This window comes from Zingiber officinale, chromosome 7B (genome assembly GCF_018446385.1).
Source record: "Zingiber officinale cultivar Zhangliang chromosome 7B, Zo_v1.1, whole genome shotgun sequence".
Classification (NCBI taxonomy): Eukaryota; Viridiplantae; Streptophyta; class Magnoliopsida; order Zingiberales; family Zingiberaceae; genus Zingiber; species Zingiber officinale.
In genome coordinates, this window is record NC_055999.1 from 90,450,964 (window position 1) to 90,478,509 (window position 27,546).

Below are 27,546 nucleotides of genomic sequence, written 5' to 3' on the forward strand. Positions count from 1 at the left end.
CTATTAATGCGGAATGAAAACTGGCTAATTTTAAATTTTACTGAACTAAATGCTGTAAAGTAAGATAATCTATGCCTCTCGGATGGCCTGCTAGCTGTAATCAGGCACTTCAATCGATCCATAGATCGATTGGGCTGTCGGATCGATCCCGTGATCGATCCAGCTTGTTACTGGCACGGAACAACTCTCTGGATCTGTCGGCAGACCGATCCATATGCTCCCTCGCCTCTGTATGCGGCTGGATCGGTCTACCGACCGACCCAGGAGTACCCTGATCGGTCGGCTTGACAGATCAGTAGCTCACTGATCGGTCGGCTGACCGATCAGTGAGCGTCGGTAATCTCTGTTCGCACAATGGATCGGTCGGCTGACCGATCCATAACAGAGGTCAACTCTCTGTTCACGCATGGATCGGTCAGCTGACCGATCCGGCTGCACCACCCACTCCCTGATCGGTCTGTAGACCGAACAGAGTTCTGATTTCAGCCTGAAATTCTGATTTCAGCACTTAGGCGTGCCAAAATCTCACATATGAGTTATACACTACATGAGAAACATTCTAATAACATGAAACTAGTATTCTAAACTTAACATGACACATAGTTCACTGGTTCATAGCGTTACACAACTAAACGTGCATGAAAGTAAAACACTAAAGAGTTTTACGGTTTAAACTTGCTAAGTCCCCTAAGAATCTTTTATTCCAGTTCCTGCCACACACACCATCTCTGCATTGGCCTCCAGCTTCCTCTGCTAGTCCATTTTCCTTTTATTTGTATCTGCAGTATAAGGAAAATAGTATCTGTAAGCTAAAAAGCTTAGTAAGAAATCATCTACCTCACTAAAACATGCATACGATGCAAATATGATTTTAAATCATGATGTTTGAAAGGATATGCTAAGTATACTGAATAAACTAAACATGGCATAGCATATAAGCATACAATCATGGCATAACAACTAATCATATGAATCAATAAAAATAACTGAACTGAACATATAATAAGCTAAACTGTAGCTAAACTGATACTGAATTCCAACTCAACTAACATAACTAATTTGAGGTTTGAAAACTAAATCATAATAAGTGAAAATACATAATCATGCTGTTTGGGCCCGGCAACTGTACTTGCTGTGCGCGCATCCCTAACTAGACCCGGGTTTGCAAGTCCCGAATTTAGTAGGGTTAACTAGGTTATCTAAACCTAGGGACGACTGTGGGAGTTCAACCCAATGGATATCTGATCTAGTACAGTGCCACTGAAAATAAAATACTGAAATAGCTAATACTATTTTGCTGAATCTAGGTTATCTGAACCTAGAACTAGGTTGTCTGAACCTAGAGACGACTGTGGGAGCCCACCCATTTGGACATCTAGTCTTGTAAAAACTGAAATAAAAACTGATCATGCTAATTAACATGTTCTATGGCATTTACTAAATGCCCACTGTATCATAAGGCTGTGCTAGGCATTTTGTCGAGCATTTGGCGCTCTCTAACTCTCCTCTCGATCAGGGAGACCACCTCTAGGCACCCAGCAGCGTCTAAACCCCTATCTACAGAGGATACACGTGCTCGGCCCATCTAAAGATGCTCACTAATCCCTAAATCTGTGAGAAGAGTTAAAATACACCCTATACGCTGACAAAATTCAATAAACTAATCTAATGCATAAAAGAAAACACGCGAGAGCTACTTATACTGCAGGTGAGGGGTTTCTTACCTTGTGTGCTAGATTTCTTACAAATCTAATCGCTAGAAATTCCGGTGGAGACGACTTCTCGACGATTCGCTCGCGTCCACGTGCTCTACTCGCGGAGGGGAACGTCCTTGTGCTGAAATCGTCACCGGAAGACGTCCTTGGGGCCCTAGGGAGAGAACCCTAGGTCTCCTTGTGGTTGGCGCCGAGAGAGGGAGGAGAGGGAGAGGTGTTCGGCATGAGGGTTTGGAGGGGAAGAGGTTGCCGAACCAAATTAAAAATAAACCAAACCCCAACTTAAATTTCCTATTTATACTAAGTAATTAATTCGGCCAAACCAATTATAAATATAATTGATTCTCTTTCCTTTCAGCACGACCCTGCTGGGTTCACCGGTTACTAAGGCTAACTAAAGGTTCAGCGGACCCGAGGGGTCTCGGGTTCGATTCCCGCTTAAGCCTTTTTATTCTTCTAATTATTTTTGCTACTTCCGCTACTCGAAAATTCCGGAAAAATATTTAAAAATTCCATAAAAATCATAGAATAATTCTAATGCATGTTTGAGAATTTTTGGGCATTACAGAGTTAAATCGAGAAATGTATTACCTTGTATGTAGGATTAAGCAAAGAAACCAAGACTAGAGCCAAGAATGAATCAGAAACTGAATCTGACTCAGACTCACCCAATGAAAAGGAGCTGGTCAACATGGTCATAAAACTACTAACAAAAAGGAGGTTCAAAAGAAGCATCAAGAAGATACCAACCAACCAGATGTAAAATAAATTAGAAATGATTTATTATGGATGCAACAGGAAGGGACATTTAAAAAAGGAATGCCCTAATTGGAAGGAAGAAAATTCAAAATTAATAAGAAGGAAGAAGGCCCTCAAAGCGACATGGGACGAGTCATCTTTCAAGGAGTCCGACGTGGAAGAACCAAAGCACTCGAGCCATCTTACCCTTATGGCAAGAGACGAAGATTCTGAGTCCTAGGAAGAGTACGAGTCCGAGATCGACATCGAGTCTGAAACGGACATCGAGTCTGAGAGAAGCCACGAATCCGTATCCGTTTCCGGAAGTCCCAATATGGTAACCTTTTATTTAATGTCAAATTTATTTAAAGTAGTTAAATATTTGGTTAAAAAATTAACAAAATCTGAAAAATAAAATAACTTGCTACTTAAGGAAATTGACCACCTTAAGGAGAAAGTTAACTTGAGTAACTGACTAACCAAGTTCAAGTCAAAACTTCAACTCAAGTTGAGAAACTTGAGAAAGAAAATTCCAACTTGAAAAATCAAGTTGAGCGACTCAAGAAAACATTGGAAAAGTTTAAACTGGGATCCAAGTGTCTAAATATGGTACTTGGCTCATAACGAGTCGTATACAACAAATCAAGACTTGACTATAAACCAAACAAAACTAAGAAACCATATACGACATTAATTAGTTAAAATGTTAGAAATCAAGTCCAAGCACGAGTTCCTAAAAAATATTTAGCCAAACCAATCAAACTAAATCATTATTTGATCCCTAAGAGTCAAATTCACTACTTAGATATGGTCTATCTAAGCTATGACTCAGGGGAAGCAAATAAGAAAACTGTTCAACCAACTTGATTAATCAACTATGCATGCTTAGTTTAGAACGGATAGTTAAAAAGGTTTATCAAACTCTAATAACATAGCATCGGAATGGATTGGGATGATAGTACGTCAAGAAACTTTGTTGAAGACATGTCTAGGCTGAATCTTGTATATTCTACATAGTGCACGAGACTTAGTGGATCTGACCAAAGCTATACCAGTCAAACATGAGCTAGTTAGACCAAAACCTAGTATTAAGTTTTTTTGGATAGAACTGATTTGGAAAGTATTGACAAAGTGGTCCACCATTGATACACAAGAACGTCATATCCTCGCCATTGATGGAAAACTTATTCTTAGAAAGCTTGCTTGATTAACCCAAAATTAAGTTTTGATATAACATGGGCTCAACAACCATTTTCAAAATACTTAATTAAAAACTTAATTAATTTAAAAATTATTTTAAAACTTAATAAAATTAATTAATTTAAACACTTCTTAATACTTAATTAATTTAAAAATTATTTAAACACTTCTTAATACTTAATTAATTTAAAAATTATTTAAAATCTTAATAAAACTTAATTAATTTTAAAATTATATAAAACTTATTAAAACTAATTAATTTAAAAATTATTTAAAAACTTAATAAAGCTTAATTAATTTAAAAATTATTTAAAAAACATAATATAAACTTAATAAAACTTAATTAATTTTAAAAAAATTAATAAAACTTAATTAGATATTAAATTGATTTAAAACTTAATTAAAATTATTTTAAAACTTAATTAAAATTTTATTTAAAAACTTAATTATTTTCAAACTTAATTAATTTAAAACTTAATTAAAATTATTTTAAAACCTAATTATTTTAAAACTTAATTTAAATTAATTTAAAACTTAATTAAAAATTTAAAAACTTAATCATTTTCAAACTTAATTAATTTAAAACTTTATTAAAATTAATTTCAAATGTAATTAAAAATTTATTTAAAAATTAATTATTTCCAAATTTAATTAATTTAAAATTTAATTAAAAATTAATTTAAAAGTTGAAAAATAATTGAAACTAAAATTAACACACCTAACTTAATACTTAACTAAAACTAATTCTTTTGTAACTTAATAATTAAACTCAAGTTAAACTCAAAACACTTAAAACTCCATTAACCAAACTTTGGTCTAACTCCTACGTTATGTGTAGGAATTCAAAGTTTTGGACAAATGGATTTTGGACAATAACTGCTTCAGGCATATGACTAGGGATCGACATAAATTCACTAGTATCGAGTTCAAAAACCTAAGATCAGTTGTCTTTAGAAACAACGACAAGCTAAAGGTAATGAGTACAGGAGAGATTCAATTATAGTCGAATATTAATTATGAAAATAGTGTTTGTCGAATATTTTCATTATAATTTGTTTAGTATAAGTCAATTATGAGATTTTGAATTTAAAGTAAAAAATTTATCCTCTGAATGTCTAATAAATTAAACTAAATCAACCAATACATTATTGAAAGGATTTAGAGATAAAAATATTTACTCAATAAATCAACCAAAAACCTCATACAAGTGTCTTTTAGCACAACATGAAGAAGCATGATTGTGGCATAGGAGATTAGCTCACACCCATATTAGAAATTTACTAAAATTAAATAAAAATGATTTAGTTAGATCTACCTAAATTAGGAACCCCTGAAAATAAAATATGCAACTCTTGTCAACAAGGAAAACAAAGTAAATCAACTCATAAAGTAACTAATCAAAATAGAACTAATAAAATACTTGAATTATTACATTAAGATTTATTCGATTCTCATGGAGTAAAATCGCTAAAAGGAAGTCTTTACTGCTTAGTTATAATAGATGATTACTCCAAATATACTTGGATTAAATTCTTAACTCATAAATATGAAACTTTTGAAATATTTAGTAACTTCTACAAACAAATAGAGAACGAAAAAAAAATCAAAATCAAGAAATTTAGAAGTGATAATGGAGGTGAGTTTAAAAATTAAAATTTTACAAACTTTTGTCTAGAAAATGACTACCATCATAAATTTTCATGCCTCCAGACCCCACAACAAAATGGACTATTAGAACGTAAAAAATAGAACTTTACAAGAAGCTGCAAGAATAATGCTAAATGAATATGATTTACATAAATATTTTTGGGCAAAAGCTATTAATATAGCCTGTTACGTCCAAAATAGAATTATAATAAATAAATTTCTAAATAAAACATCATATAAAATTTATTTTAAAAAAATTCCAAACATATAATACTTTAAAGTATTTGGATGTAATATGCATATTTTAAACCTTAAAAAATACTTAGGAAAATTCACCTAAAAAATCCATCAAGTAATTTTCCTTAGATATTCATCTACAAGTAGAGCTTATAGAATTTATAATAAATTAACTTTAAAAATTAAAGAAACAACTAATGTCACTTTTGATAAAAAAAAATATTAATAATAATATAATTAACCCTGAGAAAACTAATAATCAACATAATTCTTCAAATCAAGAAGAAGAAGAATAATTAAAACAAAACAAATATATAGAAAAAACCAATCCAAGAATAATACGACTAAACCCTGATCATCTAATTAAACAAATAATAGGGAATCCTGAGTTAAGAGTTTAAACCTGATTAGCTTTTAGGAACTTAAGCCAAATAGCACTAATATCTAAAATTGAACCCAAAACCATTAACGATGCATTGTCTAAACCTGACTGGGTAATTACAATGCAAGAATAATTGGATCAATTCGATAGGAATCAGGTTTAGGATCTAGTACCTCCACCAAAAGGTAAGTCAGTTATTGACACTAAGTGGGTCTTTAGGAATAAGTTAGATGACCAAGGTGAAATCATAAGGAACAAAGCTCGACTATTTGCCAAAGGATTTAGTCAAGTCGAGAGACTCGACTACGATGAGACTTATGCCCTGGTAGCTAGGCTTGAATCAATTTGGATATTGCTAGCGTATGCAGCATACAAAGGATTCAAGTTATTTCAAATGGATATTAAATCTGTATTCATAAACGGGCAAATTAAGGAAGAGGTTTATGTAAGTCAACCACCAGGTTTTGAAAGCTTAGAATACTAAACCATATTTTAAAACTAAAAAAGGCACTATAAGGATTAAAACAAGTACCTAGGGCTTGGTATGAAAGACTATCTAGCTTTCTAAATTTAAAAGGGTTTAAAGAAGGTCAAATTGACCCTACCATTATCATAAAAAACCCCTATCTCAGATATATTTATAGTCCAGGTATACGTAGATGACATAGTATTTGGATCAACCAACTCAAAATTTTTAAAAGAATTTATAACTCTAATGGAAAATAAATCTGAAATGAGTCTAGTTAGAGAGTTAAACTACTTTCTAGGACTACAAATTAAACAAACTAAAAAAGAAAACTGCGTACATCAAACTAAATATACAAAAGAACTAATTAGGAAATTTGGTATGGAACACTCTAAAGAACTAAAAACACATATGGCAAGTAACATTAATCTAGATAGTGACCCAAATGGTAAATCAGTTGACTTAAAATACTATAGAAGTATGATAGGTAGCTTAATATACTTAACTGCAAGTAGACCTGACATATTATTTACAGTAAGTATGTGTGCTCAATATCAAACATGCGCTAAAGAGTACCACCTATCATATGTTAAAAGAATAATTAAATATCTAAAAGGAACCATTAATGTAGGCGTGTGGTACCCAAGAACATTACATTTTGAATTAGTTGGCTATTCTGATTCAGATTATGCCAGTTGTAAGTTAGATAGAAAGAGTACAAGTGGAGGATATCAATTACTAGGATCATCTTTAGTTAGCTGGTTTAGTAGAAAGTAACATTGTGCTGCCTTATCTACTACTGAAGCTGAATACATAGTGATGGGCGAATGCGTAGCTCAATTACTATGGATGTCCCACACTTTAAAAGATTTTAATTTAGATTATAAAAATGTGAAAACATATATTGGTAATATAAGTTCTATAAATCTAACTAAAAACCCAGTACATCACTTGAGAACTAAACACATAGAAGTTAAACATCACTTCGTTAGGGATCATGTCACTAAAGACAATATTGAACTTAATTATATTGACTCTAAATCAAATGTAACTGATATATTTATCAAAGCTTTACCTGAAACTGAATTTAGTAACTTAAGAAGACAATTAGGCATGTGTTTTATAGAATAGATTTCTTTAACATGTTTTTGAAAATTATTAATTAGTTTTTCAAAATTCTCATTTCAAAATTTATTTTTAAAATAGTGTTTAAAATATTTTATCTTTTGGAGTAGCCTAGGACTTACTGTAGAATTGCATATTCCTATAGTCTTAGAAGCCAACATATCACAAGCATAGTAGGGTACCTTGCTTGTGTATGTTGAAACATAGAACGGTGTGAGATGCTTAAAACTTAGCCTAAGATTTCAGATACTTATGCCAGTGTATCGCTATAAATCTAGGCTTCAAACAAAACACATTGATCAATTTGAGTACTCTATCTAATAAAAAACTAGTTAGACCAAATGTTCAAATTGACCATCTTGAATCAACAGTTGCTATCTTGTGGTAGTTAGCTAAGTATGAAGGTTGGATATTTCATCATAAGGACATTTTTTAGTTTTTAAAATCATGCTTGGACTTTTAGGCACTTTTCAATTTTAGGGAGAGCTTCAATATCATTTTTAAAAATTCCAAGAATAAGAAAATTCAAATTTAATTTTTTAAAATTATTTTTAACCTTTATATTTACAAAAAAAATTCAAAATTATTTTCAATTTTCCCCTTAATTTCAAGATTATTTTACCCTTTATCTTTACAATAAAATTTTCAAAACTATTTCTAAATTTTTTTTCTTTAACATATTTTCAAAATTATTTTCAACCTTTATCTTACAAAATTTCTTTAAAATCATTTTCAACTTTCTCTTTATAATATTTTCAAAATTATTTTTCAAATTTTTTACTTAACAAATTTCAAAATTATTTAAAAAATTTTCCATTAATATTTATCTTCAACTTAACCTTTTTCTTTTAAATTTTTATTTGACTTTCAAAATTTTCAAACTTCTCTTCAAAATTTATCTTCAAAATGTATCTTTGGATAAGTTCTCAAAAGTCTATTTTTTCTAAATATTTAGATACATTTTCCAAAGTCAATTTCTTTTAAAGACTAAATATTTTGGATTCTTGTTTAAACTTTTTTAAACAAACCCCTATTTTTCTAACTTCAAACTTGTTATTTTTGTTTCCCCTATTTTTGATGTGTATCAAAGGGGGAGAGATGAAGGGGAGTCTTGACATAACAGTAAAGTTGTTGCTATGTGACCAAAAGGTCACGAGTTTGAATCCTGGAAACAGTCTTTTGCAAAAAGCAGGGTAAAGCTACGTACAATAGATCCTTCCCTGGGACCCCGCATGGCGGGAGCTTCATGCATCGGGCTGCCTTTTTTATCAAAGGGGAAGAGATAATGAATTCAGAGGGAGAGATAATGAATTCAGGGGGAGAGTTAAAAAAAGTGTTTGTTTACTTATATTTTCTATGTTATTAAAACTTAATTATGAACCTTGGTTGTCAAACATCAATAAAGAGGAGATTGTTGGTGCAGGTTACACCAAAATCGAACCTAAGTTTAGATGTTGTCAAAAGTTCAAGTTAAGTCATGTTGTGATCTAACAAGTTAACTAAGTGTGCAGGATATTTACTCAACCAGGGAAGTCTTAGCAGATCGTGGAAGTCAGGCAGGAAGCCCAAGTGGGTCGAGAGGACCCGACACATGGTAAGGAAGCTCGATAGGTCTGGAGGACCGAACATTGAGGGAAAGTCCTAGTGAGCCGATTAGATGCTAAGCGGCAAAGTCTAAACATGTCTGGAGGACAAATGTTTGATAGGTAGGTTGAGGTAAGCAAACTAGAGAGGAACGATAGTGAGGTCGTATTCTGGGAAGGAACAAACCCTAGGTCGCTGATATAATTAATAAAATCGAGAAGGTTTCCAAGTTGAGATCAAGACAGTGTTATTGTCAATTATTACTCATGTATCATACTATACTGTGCTAACATTTGATTTGCAAGGATATATTATGTTTAACTCTATTTTGTAGGAATCAACCTGATCGATCGATCGAACACAGGGATCAGTCGATCGAACCAGATCGAGTCATATCAGAATTCAAACCAGAGCAGAACAGAGTTTGATCAAAGACTGATCAGTCAATCAGACCATGATGACATGGCAGAGATTAGATCGAGCCAAAGTAAAGAAGGAAGCCAAGCTGATCGGTCGATTGAACATAGGGATTTGTCGACCGAACGATCACTTCATTAATGCAAAATTAAGTGTAAATCTCGACGAACAGGGAAGTTCACTGTTCGATCGACCGAACAAGGTGATCGGTCGACCAAACCATTAAAGCTCATTAATTCTCAAAGATTGGATCTCAACAAAGAAGGAAGAGAGTGCGTTCAGTCGATAAATAGGAGGTTCAATCGACCGAACTGATCAGTCGATTGAACAGTTTATCAGTTGACCGATCAAGGCTTATATAAGTAGAGCTCGAGGTCCGAGGTGATCAGACATCAATTTTGAGGTCAACATTGTGCAAAGCTCTAGTTCATTCTGCTACTCTGTGCTTCACTTTCACAAGCAAGTTGCTCAATCTAGAAGTACCGATCGAGCTTCATCTTCTATCTAGTGTCGGTATAACTTTTTGTTTATGCTTGTATTGTCTTAATTTCTAAAAGATAGCAGTTTGTTACTATCTTACATTCTCTATATTGTACGCACTGCTTCTTTCGAAAGATTTCAAAAAGAAGAGTTTTAGTGGATTGTCCAACAGTGCGATCAAGGATTCCAAGTCTTCGAGTATAAGTCAACTTAGGCTCTGAACCAAGTAACCAACTTGTTTCATCTATATTATTTTTGTTTTAATTTCCGTTGCTTATTTTGATTTATCTCACAAGCAAAAGAAAAGTTTTTAATGTGCGATATTCCCCCCCCCCCCCCCCCCCAAATCGCATCTTTCGATCCTTCAGTTTTGATTCATTTCATGAATATACACTTGTGTTCTTGCTCTTCTTTTAATCTTTCTTCCTCTTTGGCCGAAATCTCCTTGTTTGGTTGCTAGCACAACCTTGTTAGAATTTGAGGGATGTCCTAAGACGATTGCCTTACGATTTTTTCTATTTATTTGATGAGTATAGATTCACTATTTGAGTGTATATTATATGTTTGATTGTCTTAAACTCATTTACGGAATGTCCATAATATAATTCATACCATGGGCAGGGATGGATCTAGGCGAGGGTTGGAGGGGGTTGAAGCCCTCTTCAAGATTTGCCGGAGCTTTAGCTAAAGTGGAGTCCGGGATGAGAAGTTCGGTGTCCGGTGTGACTGTGAGAAGCTCGGCGTTGGACAAAAATGAAGCAGCGAACTTCTAGATTTTTTTTAAAAATAAAATTAAATCTCGGCATCGGTCGTTAAGATTTGCCGTCCAGTGACTGTGAGAAGCTCGGCGTCGCCACTGGACAAAAACGAAGCAGCAATCCAGCAAAGCTCGGCGTCGCCCACTGGAAAAAAATGAAGCAAAAAAGCTCGACGTCGCCCACTGAACAAAAATGAAGCAGCAATTTAGCAAAGCTCGGCATCGCCCACTAGACAAAAACAAAGTAGCTGTAACGACCCTACCCTCCTCTTAAACTAGTCTGTAAAGGTGGGACGTTACTTAACTATTAGCTTTACTTAACTAGTGTCGCTCACATATTGACAGTAATACTTGAAACTCTTTGAAAACTCGAAACATGCAATTTAATAGCAGCTGGAATCATAAATAACTCATCTATACATTCTACTCAAGCATTTGTTCTCAACTAAAATATATCAATCTGCACATGCATGCGACAGTGATACAACTCAAATAATGAGACTAATGTGCATAGCAATATAAATGGAAGAATTCTAAAACATAAAAGCATTCTATGAATAAACCATCAACATGAAAGAATAATTCTAACAATGCAAGAAGGACTTAATCCACCTAAATTTCTCAACCAGTCTAAATATAAAATCTTAATAAATTCTTTAGCAAGGTCCTAAGGCTTCCATAGTCCAGACATCACACATTCATCCCACACCTCCTTGTCGCCTTCCTTCACTATAGCTTTCCTTTTCCTTTATCTGTAGTAAGAGGAAATGCAACTATAAGCGGATGCTTAGTAAGCGCTGTCTACTCACAAAACTCAATGTGCATATATGGATATATCTATAACAAAAACTAAAACAAACTGAAATGCTTAAAGAAATGTTTAACAAGTGAGTAATATCTAAAATGCTTTAGTAAGCCCTGCTCGGTCTAGTAAGTTTCAAGGGAAAAACCGAATCTGCAAAATCAACTTATATAAAGCCGATCCCCTCATTCAAGCCAACAACTGAACCAAAACAGCATTGCTACAAAAGAGGAACTGTCCCCGCCCGTTTATAACCCAGCAAAGGATCTAAAGTTGAAATGCAATTGGTGGCTATTCTTGCTCATGGAAAAATACAAAACCAGAAAATCTGGACTGCACACACTTGGATTAGAGTTATTCATGCTCAGAATTTACAAGGAAAATTCTGTAACTGGAATGCTATATTACACAACCAATGAATCTAAAACTGCATGTATAACAAAACAATAACAAAGGATCTAACAACATAGTTAGCACAAGTTGTTCCTACTAAAGAGTTCCGAAGGGAACCAAACTGCATGTTTAGATGAACTGCTAAAAGACCTAGCTGAATACTCCAAAAAACACAGGCTGCTCATGCCCGATACATAGCACAAACAACACTAAAGCCTGCTGGAATTAAAAACCCATATAAAGCTTATTTCATTTGTTCAAAGCTTATAATTCAAAATAATAATAAATTTTCCTCTTTGGGCCCAGGCGTAGTACCAAAGCGCGCTCCCTAATAGAGACTGGGGTGGCGAACCACCAGTCCTACGAGGGTGAAGACCTTGGTCTTACCAGGGCCGAGACCTCGGAACCGGTCACCTGGATTTGTTTAACGACAACCTCGGAAGTCGGGTACTAGCCTCTTCAAGTAAAATACTCGTTACTTGTTAATACTTTTAATATAAAATGCCTCGACATCTCTTCAAGCACTTGGCGTGCTGCGGATCCAAATTCTGAAATTCAGAATTCTATAAAAACTAACCTTGCTTTACTTACAACAACCCATAAGTCTCTAAAGGTCTACTAGGCACAAAACCATTCTACTGCATCCTCATTTAGAGGGCTTTTCCTACACATGGCAGCAAGGAAAATCAAATACTGAGATATTATTGTTAGAGTGTATACTAAAAGCCTAGCTTTTGTAAACATTTATTTGTTGAAATAAAAGAATCACATTGGTCAATATCTGCATTTATTTATTAAATGTAATTGTTCGATTAATTTATATATATAGTAGACAACATGGAGTGTGGTGTCACACTCAGTAGATCATGTTGTCAGTTCTCTATAAATTATAAACACATGCTCGCGACTAAGATAGAAAGGAACAAACTATCAGTATAATCGTAGTGTAATTAAGTATTAGTTTATCTTGACTAATTAATTACACTGATACACTTTAAGTGTATTGAGTAGGATCATTTAGGTAAGTTATTTTTGTACTGACTTAGTAAAAGAACTAAACCTTAGTTATTATGGAAGTGTGTGCTCTTAATCTTAATATAATAACAAGCACATATATTTAATATTTATTTCTTTAACTTATCAAAAGGTGAGGTTTAGCTCGATAAATCAATATGCCCGATAAGTTGGGAAATGATATTACTTATAGTGTGTGTTGTTGATTATAGAAGGAATCTGTGTCCTAGTTATCTAGGTTGAGAATGTTCCCAAGAGGAGCTCATAAGGATTGCCATGTTAAACCCTGTAGGTGGACCTAGTCCGACATGACAATAAAGTTGAGTGGTACTACTCTTGGAGCTAGATATTAATTAAGTGAGTTGTCAGTAACTTACTTAATTAGTGGACATTCATAATCTTAAACACAGGGAGACTAACACACTCATGATAAGAAGGAGCCCCTTAATGTAATTTGGGATTGGTGCGGTAGTGCGGTAATAACTCTCTAGTGGAATGAGTTATTATCGATGAACTTGAGTTGTGTGTTCGGGGCGAACACGGGATACTCAAGCTCATCGGAAGGCCAAAACCAATTTCTCCTCTAGGTCCCTGTCGTAGCCTCATTATAGCCTCAAGTCCATCCAAATATAAGGCTCTTCTTGGTGTCCAAGAAGTGGACCGGTCCAATGCTTGGTGACCAAGCAAGGGCCAGCCACATCCTCTCCTATAGGGGTCGACCCTTTGCTTGGTGACCAAGCATGAAAGGGGCCGGCCACAATATTCAAACAAGGAGGGTTGTTTTTGAATTTTTAAAATCTTCTCTTTGTAGAAAACTATAAGTTTTAAAAGAGAGATTTTAATTTTTTAAAAACTTTCCTTATTTGAATTTGGCCACATGTTTTAATAGAGAGTTTTAAAAGTTTTAAAACTTTCCTTTTTTAACCATCCTCATGGTTTAAGAAAAAAGGGAGATAAGTTTTAAAATTAAAATTTTCTATCATCATGTTAAAAAAGGAAATTTTATAAGAGAGTTTTTAAATTTAAAATATGATTTTAATTTTTAGAAACTTTCCTTTTTTTAACTCCTACTTTAGGAAAGAGAGCTTGTAAAATTTTATAAGAGTATTTTCTCTTGTAAAATTTTATAAAAAAAATTATTATTCCTTTCCTAAATATGGTGGCCGGCCACCTTGCTTGGTGCCCAAGCAAGGGGCCAACCAAACTTAATCCTAAACCATATAGGATTGATCACAACCATTGATTGGTGATTGATTCAATCAAGAGGAAAGAAAAGGAAAAATAAAAAGGGAAATGAAAAACTCTTGGATGATTTTATTTTTTTAAAAGGTTTTTCCTTATTTGTTTTGGGCAAGTAATATAAAAGAAGGGGTGAGGGGGCTTCATGAGATACAACTCTTATTCTATTACTTGGAGGTCTTTTGGTGGCCGACCCTCTCCCTTCTCCCTTTCCCTTTGCTCTCTTCTCCTTGGTGGTGGTGGTGGTCGAATCTTAGAGGAAGAGGAAAGACTCTTTTGGGTGGTGTTCATCTTGGAGGATCGTCACCCACACGACGTCCAAGGCGAGGTGAGGAATACGGCAGAAGATCTCGAGGTCATTAGCTTACAAAGAGAAGGTATAACTAGTAATTTTCTTCCGCATCATACTAGTTATTTTCTTTGTAAGAATTCTAAATACAAGAGGCAATTAGATCTAGTTTTTCGAAATAGTTTTTCAAGTTTGTGTTTTCTTCTTTTTCGAATTTGTGATTCGATTGTTATTTTTGGTTAACCTAGAGTTATTTAAGGAAATAAATATTAGCTTTCCTTAAAAGGCTTTGCCTAGGCGGTGGTGGTTGCTCCCATATCCAAGAAGGCCATGTGCCTCGCCATGCAGTCCTGGAAGTCAATTTTGAAAATTAATATCTATGGAATTAATAACTTAGGTAGATTTGAATCAATAGTGTTAAGTTCCGTTTGTGATTCAAATCTAAACCATTAAGAATAGATAAGTTATATTTAGAATCAATGATGTTAAATTCCGTCTGTGATTCCTAATTTAACTTCTAAAGAACACAATAGGTTATTTAAGGAAAAGTTCGACACTTGTACAAAAATTTTTGTACAGTGGAACCGGTACGTTTTCCTAGGATTAACCAACAATTACAAACATAAAAGCCATTTCTGTTCATAGCAGTAACCACAAAACCAACACCACATGCTCAAAATCTAACTCATCTCAAGCTCGTTGCTTGGCAACAAAACCGAAACCTGCAAGGCTCAATATGAGTCGACTGTTCCCATTAAAGTAACAACCAATAAGAATCTAAATATGAGATGCTAATCATAAGGGCTGGAAAATCTAACTACATGCCTAATCCACACAATCCTTTTTTTTTATAAGACTCATGGCAGCATACTTCGAAAACCATACTCCTTACAGCGTGCTTCGAAAAATCAAGGAGGAACAAGAATCCGAAACTACTCCTACTGCAGGTGAGAAGCACTTACCGAATTCCCTTGACTCACAGCCGAAATCGGCTTCTAGGGCTTCGGAGAAGATTGAAATTTCGACAACTTCCTCACGTCTACGCGTTCTCCTCGACGAGGTGATCGCGATGGTGTGGAAAGCTCTCGAAATTGATCCTTGGCTGGCCGCCGGAGTCGAAGCCCTAGCTTCCTCTTTTCGTTTTCGCCCAAGCAAAGGCGCCACGTGCAATCGGGAGGAGGAAGAGTCTTAGGTCACGAGAGAATAAATTAAATTCCTCTCTTAACTTATCCCTTTTAATATCTAGGGTATTTCTGTTACTTATTACCGCTTAAGTTCATTTCTCTATCTATTTGATCAGCATGGCCCTGCTGGGTTCTTGGTCATCCGAAATAACTTAAGACTTTGCTTAACTAGAGGTCTCCGGTTTGATCTTCGGTCAGACCTCTTTTTGCCTCAAATTCGTTTCTTTTGGTAAAAATATCAAACAAACTCCGAAAATTACATAAAAATACTCTAAAATTTTCTAAAAATCTCTAGAATATTTCTAAAGCATTTCTAATTTTTTTTAAAGTACTAATAGGACTCGTAATGAGGAAATTTGGGTTGTTACAATTCACCATACCTTATAAAAAGTTCGTCCTCGAACTTAGAATAATTCTGGATATCTCTGTCTCATACTGTCCTCATGCTCCCATGTAGTTTCCTCGTGCTTCTGATTTTGCCAAATGGCCTTCACTAGTGGTACGTCTTTGTTCCTTAGTCTCTTAACTTCTCTGTCCACTATTCGTATAGGTCTGCTCTCATAGCTAAGATCCTCCTGAATCTGCACTGACTGAGGTTGAATCACTTGGCTAGGGTCGTGGAGGCACTTCTTTAGCATGGAGACATGAAATACATTGTGTATTGCTGACATATCTTGTGGTAAGTCCAGCTTGTAAGTTACTTTCCCAATCCTCTCTGTGATCAGGTAGGGCCCTACATAGCGGGGACTTAACTTGTCCTTTTTGCCAAATCTCATCACTCCCTTCATAGGAGCAACTTTGAGGAAGACTGAATCCCCCACTTGGAATTCAAGTGGCCTACGGCGTGCGTCAGCATAACTTTTCTGCCTACTCTGAGCAGTCTCAATTCTCTGTCTGATCTTCTGGATAGCCTGAGTGGTCTCATCTATCATCTCAGTCTACCTGCCTAGTTCTGATTCCATCTCTTTTCTTTCTCCAGCCTCCAACCAGCATATTGGTGATCTACACTTTCGGCCATACAGTGCTTCATACGGTGCCATCTTGATAGTGGCCTGGTAGCTATTGTTGTAGGTGAATTCAGCTAAGTACAGATACTTGCACCAACTGCCCTTAAAATCTAATGCACAAACTCGGAGCATGTCTTCTAGAATCTGATTTACTCGTTCTGTCTGTCCATCAGTCTGGGGATGGAAGGCTGTGCTGAACTTGAGTTTGGTGCCTAATGCATTCTGGACACACTCCCAAAAGTGAGAGGTGAATCGCCCATCCCTATCAGAAACAATCGACTTCGGGACTCCACGAAGTCTGATCACCTCCTTAACATATAGCTGTGCCAACTACTCTATTCAGTGAGACACCTTGATGGCTAGAAAATGAGCAGACTTTGTCAACCTGTCTACTATAACCCATATCACATCGTACTCATTGGTGGTTCTTGGAAGACCTATTATAAAGTCCATGGATATTTTTTCCCACTTCCACTCTGGTATTGGGTGGGGTTGCAGACTCCTCCTGGTCTCTGGTGCTCTGCTTTGACCCTCTGGCATGTCAGGCAGGTACTGACATATTTTACAACATCTCTCTTGAGTCCAGACCACCAGAATCTCTGTTTCAAATCTTGATACATCTTGGTGGAACCAGGATGCATGGAGTACGGTGTATTATGAGCTTCCTCTAGAATCTTCTTTCTCAATTCCTCATCATTGGGGACACAAAGGCGGCTCCCCTAATAAAGGATTCCACTGTCTGATACCCGAAACTCTGAATTTTCTTATTTTTATATCCCTTGCTTGATCTTCTGGATATCTGGATCTTCACTTTTCCATCTCTGTATATCCTCAAGCAAGGTTGACTCTAAGGTCAATGCAGAGAGTTTCCCACAAACAATTTCGACTCCAAAGTCTGACAGTTCCTTCTGCAGTGACAGTGCTAATGATGACAAGGGCATCAGGGTTACACTGGATTTTTGGCTTAGTCCATCCGCCACTTTGTTAGCTTTACCTGGGTGGTAGAGGATTTCACAGTCATAATCTTTAACCAACTCTAGCCACATGCGCTGTCTCATGTTTAAGTCTTTATGGGTAAAGAAATCAAGCTCTGATGGTCGATGAAGATTCTGCACTGAACTCCATACAAATAATGTCGCCAGAGTTTTAGTGCAAAGACCACAGCTGCCAGCTCAAGATCATGAGTAGGGTAGTTCTTTTCATAGTCTTTGAGTTGTCTGGAAGCATAAGCTATAACCTTCCCCTCTTGCATGAGAACAGCTCCAAGGCCCATCTTGGAAGCATCACTGTATATGTCAAAACTCTTGTCACTCTCTGGAACAGTCAGAATGGGAGCACTGGTCAGTCTTTTCTTCAATATCTGGAAACTTTGCTCACATTTGTCTGACCATTCAAACTTCTTGTTCTTCCTAGTTAGGGCTATTAGTGGAGAGGCTATCTTGGAAAAGTCCTCCACAAATTTCCTGTAATACCCAGCTAAACCAAGGAAGCTTCTGATCTCCCTGGTGTTCTTGGGTCTACACCAGTTGTTGACCGCTTCTATTTTAGCAGGGTCCACCTGGATACCTTCTTTAGAAATGATGTGACCTAGAAACGCCACCTGCTCTAACCAGAACTCGCACTTTGAGAATTTGGCATAAAGCTGTTTTTGCTGTAGGGTCTGCAGTACTATTCTCAAGTGTGTGTCATGCTCCTCTGGGGTTCTGGAATAAATCAGAATGTCATCAATGAACACGATGACAAACTTGTCAAGGTATTCTCTGAACACTCTGTTCATTAAGTCCATGAAGACCGCAGGTACATTAGTCACTCCAAAAGGCATGACTACAAACTCGTAGTGTCCATATCTAGTCCTGAAAGCTGTTCTGGGTATATCACTTTCTTTCACTTTCAACTGATGGTATCCAGAGCACAGGTCTATCTTAGAGAACATTGTTGCCCCCCTTAACTGATCAAATAGATCATCTATTCTGGGAAGAGGGTACTTGTTCTTAATTGTCACTTTGTTCAGCGCTCTATAATCTATGCACATCCGCATAGATCCATCTTTCTTCTTAACGAATAACACTGGAGTTCCCCATGGTGAATGACTAGGGCGGATGAAACTTTTGTCAAGCAGCTCCTGGAGTTGTTCTTGTAGCTCTTTCAGTTCTGCTGGAGACATCCGGTATGGAGCTTTTGAAATTGGACCGGTACCAGGAACCAACTCAATTTCGAACTCCACTTCTCTGTTAGGAGGTAGTCCAGGTAGCTCTTTTGGAAAGACCTATGGATACTCACAGACTACCCAAACGTCTTCCTGCTTAGGTCCTTTTTGTTCTTCTGTATTCACAATGTATGCAAGAAAACCAGCACACCCTTTAGCTAACATCTGGTGAGCTGTTAGAGAAGAGAGGAATTTCTGGGTTTTTCTCTTTGGGACTCCCGTGAACTCAAAGGATGGTTCACCTTCTGGACTGAAAAACACTTTCCTTCTGCGGCAGTCCACCGAGGCACTATACTTGCTGAGGAAATTCATACCCAGAATAACGTCGAAATCCTTCATCGCAAGGACTACTAAATTAACATATAGCTCTCGGTCTGAAATTCTGACTGGTACAACCCGAAGCCACTGGTTGGACTCCATGACTTCCCCAGAAGGTAGGGTTGTCAAGAACTTGGAGTTCATACTCTCTGTAGGCACCTGAAATTCCTTGGCAAAGGGCACTGATATAAAAGAATGGGTCGCCCCAGTATCAAATAGTACCGTAGCTAAATGCTGAAAAATAACCACTTGACCTGTTACGACCGTGGAAGCACTAGCAGTTTCCTCTTTAGTGAGGGAGAATACTCTGGCACTGGCTGGAACTGGTGGGGCTTCCTGGTAGATCATTTGGAGCGATAGAGGGGGGGTGAATATCGTGCGTTTTAAAACTATTCTTTTCTTTCAAATCAAAGTCGTGCAGCGGAAATAAAAAGGAGACACAATTCGGTTACTTTGTTCGGAGTCTAGCTCGACTCCTACTCGAAGGCCCGCGGTCCTTGACCGCACCGATGGGCAAAGCACAATAATCCTTCTTTCCAAAATCCTCGGAAAGAAGTGAATCGTACAATGGAGCAAGATAGTAACACCCTACTATCTTGCTTAAATAAAATTACAGTGCAAGCTTAAATTAAAATATACCGACAAATGAATTGCAGATGAAGCTTAGGTCGGCACTCCGGATGATGTTGCTTGCTGAGCTGATGAAGATGAGTAGCGTGAGCAACTTACAGAGTAGCACAAGAATTGATCAGAAAGTACTTCTTGGCCTCTGACTTCAAGCCTCAATTTATAGGTATGATGGATGTTCGGTCGATCGATCCCTCTATTCGGTCGACCGAACCAGCTCCGATCCCTTCCAGCTGGAGTCTGACGCTGGCTCGATATTCTGCATTAACTGGACTTCAATGGTTCGGTCGACCGATCCCTCTGTTCTGTTGACCGAATAGGCTCCTTCCCTGTTCGTCGAGATTTGTCGTGATCTGCATTTACTGCACCTTTAATATTGATGGTTCGGTCGACCGATCCTCGGGTTCGATCGACCGATCAGTGTATTTTCCTTCTGCATCTGATCGTTGCTGATTAAACTGATCTGTGCTGAGTCATCTTGGTTCGGTCGACTGATCCTCTGGTTCGGTAGACCGATCCGGCCAAACCTGCAACACAGTATTAAACAAAGTATCCCTGCAACACAAAGGTTAGCACAGTAATATATAATGCATGAGTATGATAGTTAGGACTGTCTTGATCTCAACTTAGAAACCTTCCTGGTTTCTTTAGTTGGATCAGCGATCTTAGGTTGTTCCCTTTAGGAACCCGACCTCACTGTCGCTCTTCCAGTTGCATACCTCAACTTACCTGCCAAACATGATCCTCCAGACATGTTTGGTCTTTTTTCTGCTCAGTGTCTGATCACCTGATCCACTAAGACTTTTCCTGCAATACCATATTAGCCAACAACAATAATAGTAATACAGAAAATAATGGTAAACCTAGACCTAGATTTACCGAGATCCGCTGGTCTGGTCGACCTCCGATCAACCTTGCTTGGAGTTCACTCCTCTAAGACTTCTCGTTACCTAAGGTTACCACCCCCTAGGATTTTCTCCACTTGGCTTCACTCACCAAGACTCAGTATTCAGCTACCCAGGGATCAAGTCCTCCAGACCTATCCACCTGGCTTCCACGATATACTGAGATTTCCCTTACCTAACCTACAACTAGGACTCAGTATTCGGCTACCCAGGGATCAAGTCCTCCAGACCTATCCACCTGGCTTCCACGATATACCGAGATTTCTCTCCTTGCCTAGCCTCCAATTAGGACTTCCCTTGCCTAGCCTACAACTAGGACTTCCCTAGATTAAACTCCATACTTAAACATACTTAAACATATTTATCTGACATTAAAACCTTGGAGGTCGATTGCACCAACACTTCCAACCTTCCTTGACTGAGATGAGGTCCGTCCAGAGTTGTAGGTATGTAGTGTAACTGAGGCTTGCTCCCGTATGGCGCTGCCTGTTACTGAGGTGCTTTGAGCGTGTTAGGACATGCCTTAGCCAGGTGTCCTTCTTGACCACACGAATAACATCCAGTCATACCCACAAGACAGGCTCCTGGATGTAGTCTCCCACATTTAGGGCAGGGAGGAAACTTGGCCTGCTTGTCTACTGGACCTCCCCTTTGGCTGTCTCCTGTATTCCATCGTTTCCTTTTGTTATCCTTGCCCTTCCAGTTCTGTTTACTTGCCTAGGGTTTCTGATTCCCTGCTGTCTTGCCCTCTATTTTGACTGGCTTGAGTTGCGTTTGTTGTGCCTTGATGCTGTTCAGATAGTGCTCAGCGACTAATGCCCTGCTGACCAGCTCTTCACCAGTCTGTGGTTGGTGAGTTCCACTACTAATGTTAAGTGCTGTTTCTGGCCTCAGCATTCGGAGCATCAGTCTGACTCGTTCTTTCTCTGTACTTACTAGCTCTGGGTAGAGATGAGCTAACTTGTTGAATCTCTTGACTGCTTCTTCTACTGGCAGGTGACCCTGTCTGAATTCTATAAACTCCTATTCTATAAACTCCTCATAATGTTTATTGGTGATCCGATGGCGGAAGAATTCTTCGTAAAACTCTGTCTCGAAGTCAGCCCAGCTCATCTGGTTGGCTGCTCTCTTGCTCTTAACTCTCTCCCACCACATACGAGCATCTTCAGATAGGCAGAAGGAGGCACACTTGACCTTCTCGACTTTTGGCCAGTCAAGAAGCTCCATTGTGCTCTCTAGTGTCTTGAACCAAGCTTGAGCATCCCAGGGCTCAGTCGTGCCTGAGAAACTTTCTGGCTTCAGCTTCAGCCACTGTATCAGATACGCTTCTTGTCTTTTAGGTGTTGTGGCGACTTCCAAGGCAACTAGTGGAATCTCAGTCACCACCGGGGTATCCACATTGATAGTTGGGGGAGTGAGAGGTACTGGCTACCGATTAGACATCAGATTGACAATCACTTGTTGCTGCTCTGCTACTTGTCTCTGAAGATGAGCAACAACTTCAGAGAGATCAGGTTCAGTTGTTCTGGGCTCTTCGTTCTCCTGAGTTCGGTCCTCAGTACGAGCGGTACGGGGACGCCCTCTTCTTGCCATCTAGTCATGCAGAGAGAGAAAACTAAGCATAATTCTTGACTTTAAACATATATGAGCAAGTACCTCTAAACATTTCTCTATACTGCACATAAATAATAAAGGAAAACATTTATAGAAAGTATAAATACATTCTTACTTGAAGACGGCAAGGCTGATGCTGATGTGTGTGTGATGCTGGAGAATGAGAACTGCTCTGATACCAACTGTAACGGCCCTACCCTCCTCTTAAACTAGTCTGTAAAGGTGGGGCGCTACTTAACTAGTGTCGCTCACATATTGACAGTAATACTTGAAACTCTTTGAAAACTCGAAACATGCAATTTAATAGCAGCTGGAATCATAAATAACTCATCTATACATTCTACTCAAGCAATTGTTCTCAACTAAAATATATCAATTTGCACATGCATGCGACAGTGATACAACTCAAATAATGAGACTAATGTGCATAGCAATTTAAATGGAAGAATTCTAAAACATAAAAGCATTCTATGAATAAACAATCAACATGAAAGAATAATTCTAACAAAGCAAGAAGGACTTAATCCACCTAAATTTCACAACCATTCTAAATACAAAATCTTAATAAATTCTTTAGCAAGGTCCAAAGGCTTCCATAGTCCAGACATCACACATTCATCTCACACCTCCTTGTCGCCTTCCTTCACTATAGCTTTCTTTTTCCTTTATCTGTAGTAAGAGGAAATGCAACTATAAGTGGATGCTTAGTAAGCCCTGTCTACTCACAAAACTCAATGTGCATATATGGATATATCTATAACAAAAACTAAAACAAACTGAAATGCTTAAAGAAATGTTTAACAAGTGAGTAATATCTGAAATGCTTTAGTAAGCACTGCTCGGTCCAGTAAGTTTCAAGGGAAAAACTGAATCTGCAAAATCAACTTATATAAAGCCGATCCCCTCATTCAAGCCAACAACCGAAGCAAAACAGCATTACTACAAAAGAGGAACTACCCCCACCCGTTTATAACCCAGCAAAGGATCTAAAGTTGACGTGCAATTGGTGGCTATTCTTGCTCATGGAACAATACAAAACCAAAAAATCTGGACTGCACACACTTGGATTAGAGTTATTCATGCTCAGAATTTACAAGGAAAATTCTGTAATTGGAATGCTATATTACACAACCAATGAATCTAAAACTGCATGTATAACAAAACAATAACAAAGGATCTAACAACATAGTTAGCACAAGTTGTTCCTACTAAAGAGTTCCGAAGGGAACCAAACTGCATGTTTAGATGAACTGCTAAAAGACCTAGCTGAATACTCCCAAAAACACAGGCTGCTCATGTCCGATACATAGCACAAACAACACTAAAGCCTGCTGGAATTAAAAACCCATATAAAGCTTATTTCATTTGTTCAAAGCTTATAATTCAAAATAATAATAAATTTTTCTCTTTGGGCCCAGGCGTAGTATCAAAGCGCGCTCCCTAATAGAGACTGGGGTGGCGAACTGCCAGTCCTACGAGGGTGAAGACCTTGGTATTACCAGGGCCGAGACCTCGGAACTGATCACCTGGATTTGTTTAACGACAACCTCGGAAGTCGGGTACTAGCCTCTTCAAGTAAAATACTCGTTACTTGTTAATACTTTTAATATAAAATGCCTCGACATCTCTTCAAGCACTTGGCGTGCTGCGGATCCAAATTCTGAAATTCAGAATTCTATAAAAACTAACCTTGCTTTACTTACAACAACCCATAAGTCTCTAAAGGTCTACTAGGCACAAAACCATTCTACTGCATCCTCATTTAGAAGGATTTTCCTACAAATAGCAACAAGGAAAATTAAATACTAAGATATTACAAACATAAAAGCCATTTCTGTTCATAGCAGTAACCACAAAACCAACACCACATGCTCAAAATCTAACTCATCTCAAGCTCGTTGCTTGGCAACAAAACCGAAACCTGCAAGGCTCAATATGAGCCGACTGTGCCATTAAAGTAACAACCAATAAGAATCTAAATATGAGATGCTAATCATAAGGGATGGAAAATCTAACTACATGCCTAATCCACACAATCCTTTTTTTTTATAAGACTCATGGTCGCATACTTCGAAAACCATACTCCTTACAGCGTGCTTCAAAAAATCAAGGAGGAACAAGAATCCGAAACTACTCCTACTGCAGGTGAGAAGCACTTACCGAATTCCCTTGACTCACAGCCGAAATCAGCTTCTAGGGCTTCGGAGAAGATTGAAATTTTGGCAACTTCCTCACGTCTACGCGTTCTCCTCGACGAGGTGATCGCGATGGTGTGGAAAGCTCTCGAAATTGATCCTTGGTCGGCCGCCGAAGTCGAAGCCCTTGCTTCCTCTTTTCGTTTTCGCCCAAGCAAAGGCGCCGCGCGCAGTCGGGAGGAGGAAGAGTCTTAGGTCACGAGAGAATAAATTAAATTCCTCTCTTAACTTATCCCTTTTAATATCTAGGGTATTTCTGTTACTTATTACCGCTTAAGTTTATTTCGCTATCTATTTGATCAGCACGACACTGCTGGGTTCTTGGTCATCCGAAACAACTTAAGACTTTACTTAACTAGAGGTCTCCGGTTCGATCCTCGGCCAGACCTCTTTTTGCCTCAAATTCGTTTCTTTTGGTAAAATATCAAACGAACTCCAAAAATTACATAAAAATACTCTAAAATTTTATAAAAATCTCTAGAATATTTCTAAAGCATTTCTAAATTTTTTTTAAGTACTAATACGACTCGTAATGAGAAAATTTGGGTTGTTACAGCAGCAAAGCTCGGTGTCGCCCACTGGACAAAAACGAAGCAGCGAGGTTTTCAATTTTTTTTTAAATTTTTTAAAATAAAATTTAAAGGCTTTTGCTGCCCAAGCCCAATGCCCAGTAGGCAATAGGTCATCCGTATAATTTTTTTTTGTCTTCGTCAATTGCACTTTCTCCCTCACGATCGCGAATCGCGACTCCGCCTCAGCAGTCGGCGCTTCGTTCTGCAGTCCGTCGTTCGTGTTCTATCGTCCGCTGTCCGTCGGTCCACCGCCCACCGGTCCGACGCCCGCTAGTCCGACGTCCGCCGTTCGTGTTCTATACTTTTTTTTTTGGTGTTGATTCCACTGTCTGCCGGTCCGCCACCCGCCAGTCTGCCGTCGACTAGTCCTGGGCTGGGCTCGTCGGTCCGCCGCCCACCGATTGCAGCAGCCGCCCACTAGGTCCGCTGCCTCCCTCTCTGTTTTTTTCTCTAGTTTTGTTTTTTTTTCCTTGTGTTGATTCTGCTGTCTGCCAGTCCGCCGCTGACCATTTTGTCGCTCGTCAGATGCCGGTCTGTCACCTGCCGACTGCAGCAGCCGCCCACTAGGTCCGCTGTCTCCCTCTCTTATGTTTTTCTCTACTGTTTTTTTCTTGGGTTGATTCATTGATTGGATTATGTGTAACTTTGTTCTCAAAATCTTTTCTATTTTAAATTGTTCTATTGACTACCATTACCAAATATGAAAATTAATATTATTTAGTGGCACAGTACTATTCGAGGTACATAGTAAACTCATTTGTGTTGTTTTCTCACATGTTTTGCAGAGTCATTGTCTTATTGGGAAGCCCCTAGCCACTAGGCCACCACTGCTCAAGTTATTCACATAATTCAAGGTTAATTTTTTTTTTACCATTCTTATTTCTTTTTTTACTTTTTTATTTCAATTTAAATTATAGGGTTTAGGGTTTAAATTAATTGTGATTTGTGAATATTAATTTAATTACATCATATACACAGGGGCGGATCTAGGCTAGGGCTGGAGGGGGCTGAAGCCCTCGCCAAGATTTGCCGAAGAAAGAGGTAAAGTGGAGTCCGGGATGAGAAGTTCGGTGTCCGGCGTGATTGTGAGAAGCTCGGCGTTGGACAAAAACGAAGCAGCGAACTTCTAGATTTTTTTTAATTTTTTAAAATAAAATTAAATCTCGGCGTCGGTCGTCAAGATTTGCCGTCCAGTGACTGTGAGAAGCTCGGCGTCGCCACTGGACAAAAACGAAGCAGCAATCCAGCAAAGCTCGGCGTCGCCCACTGGACAAAAATGATACAGAAAAGCTCGGCGTCGCCCACTGGACAAAAACGAAGCAGTAATTCAGCAAAGCTCGGCATCGCCCACTGGTCAAAAACGAAGCAGCAAAGCTCGGCGTCGCCCACTGGACAAAAATGAAGCAGCGAGGTTTTCAATTTATTTTTAAAATTTTTTAAAATAAAATTTAAAGGCCTTTGCAGCCCAAGCCCAATGCCCAATAGGCAATACGTCATTCATATAACTTTTTTTTTTATCTTCGTAAATTGCACTTTCTCCCTCGTGTTCGCGAATCGCGACTCCGCCTCAGTAGTCGGCGCTTCGTTCTGCAGCCCATCGTTCGTGTTCTATCGTCCGCTGTCCGCCGGTCCACCGCCCGCCGGTCCGACGCCCGCCGGTCCGACGCCCGCCGTTCGTGTTCTATACTTTTTTGTTGGTGTTGATTCCACTGTCTGCCGGTCCGCCACCCACTAGTCCGCCACCGACCAGTCCTGGGCTGGGCTCATCAGTCTGCCGCCCGTCGATTGCAGCAGCCACCCACTAGGTCCGCTGCCTCCCTCTCTGTTTTTTTCTCTAGTTTTGTTTTTTTTTTCTTGTGTTGATTCCGCTGTATGCCAGTCCGCCGCTGACCAGTTTGTCGCTCGCCGGATGCAGGTCCATCGCCCGTTGACTGCAGCAGCCGCCCACTAGGTCCACTGTCTCCCTCTCTTATGTTTTTCTCTACTGTTTTTTTCTTGGGTTGATTCATTGATTGAATTGTGTGTGATTTTGTTCTCAAAATCTTTTCTATTTTAAATTATTCTATTGACTACCATTACCAAATATCAAAATTAATATTATTTAGTGGCACAGTGCTATTCGAGGTACATAGTAAACTCATTTGTGTTGTTTTCTCACATGTTTTGCAGAGTCATTGTCTTATTGGGAAGCCCCTAGCCACTAGGCCACCACTGCTCAAGTCATTGACATAATTCAAGGTTAATTTTTTTTTACCATTCTTATTTCTTTTTTTACTTTTTTATTTCAATTTAAATTAGAGGATTTAGGGTTTAAATTAATTGTGATTTGTGAATATTAATTTAATTACATCATATACATTACTTTATTTTTAATTATTTATTTATGTAGATTATGGAGAGGTTTTTTAAACCTAAACGTTTTCGTGAGAGTTC

At 38.0% G+C, this 27,546-nt stretch overlaps 1 protein-coding gene across 1 annotated transcript in view; it reads left to right on the forward strand.

The window, feature by feature from the left end:
• LOC122004531 overlaps positions 1–27,546 on the forward strand; it is a 45,953-nt gene that overhangs the window by 16,024 nt on the left and 2,383 nt on the right. The gene's annotated exons all lie outside the window — the stretch shown is intronic.